At 75.3% G+C, this 576-nt stretch overlaps 1 protein-coding gene across 1 annotated transcript in view; it reads left to right on the plus strand.

Moving 5' to 3' along the window:
* Positions 1 to 208: 208 nt before the first annotated feature.
* LEPRE1 (leucine proline-enriched proteoglycan (leprecan) 1) overlaps positions 209 to 576 on the plus strand; it is a 6,965-nt gene continuing 6,597 nt past the window's right edge. Inside the window, exon 1 of the mRNA XM_010577483.1 lies at positions 209 to 334. The gene's annotated coding sequence lies outside the window, so the exon portion shown is untranslated. The remainder of the gene's footprint in view (positions 335 to 576) is intronic.

Raw genomic sequence — 576 nt, forward strand, 5'->3', positions numbered from 1 at the left:
CGCCGCCGGCACCGAGGCGTACGCTCGGGGCGACTGGCCCTCCGTGGTGCTGCAGATGGAACGGGCGCTACGGGCCCGGGCGGCCGTGCGTTCCCGGTTAGTGCGGTGCCGCCTGCGCTGCGCTAACGCTACGGCCGGACCGGTGGAGGGGGCCGACCCCCAGCTCGAACCGGTGCTCCGCGACCTGCTCTTCTTCCGGGGGCTGCTGCGCCGAGCCGCCTGCCTGCGGGGCTGCGGGCCCGCTGCACCTTCCCGGTACCGACTGGGTGACGAGCTGGACCGAGAGTTCAGCAAGCGCAGGCCCCACAACTACCTCCAGGTCGCCTATTTCAAGGTACGGGCCCGGCAAGGGGAGGGCGGGGGGAGTCCGGCGGCGGCGGGACCGGCAGCGACCCCGGGAGGGGAAGAGGGGCGTCCCGGTGCGGGGGGATCCGGGATGGGCGGGATGCCCGGAGGGAGGCCGGAACGGGGCGTGGGACCGAGAGAACTGGGCGGGGGCGATCCCGGAGCGGGGGGTGCCCCCGAAACCCGGGAGGAGTCCGGCTGTCTGCCCCGGTGGGGTGGGGGGTGCCGGAC

This window comes from Haliaeetus leucocephalus, unplaced genomic scaffold (assembly GCF_000737465.1).
Source record: "Haliaeetus leucocephalus isolate CR32 unplaced genomic scaffold, Haliaeetus_leucocephalus-4.0 Scaffold556, whole genome shotgun sequence".
Classification (NCBI taxonomy): Eukaryota; Metazoa; Chordata; class Aves; order Accipitriformes; family Accipitridae; genus Haliaeetus; species Haliaeetus leucocephalus.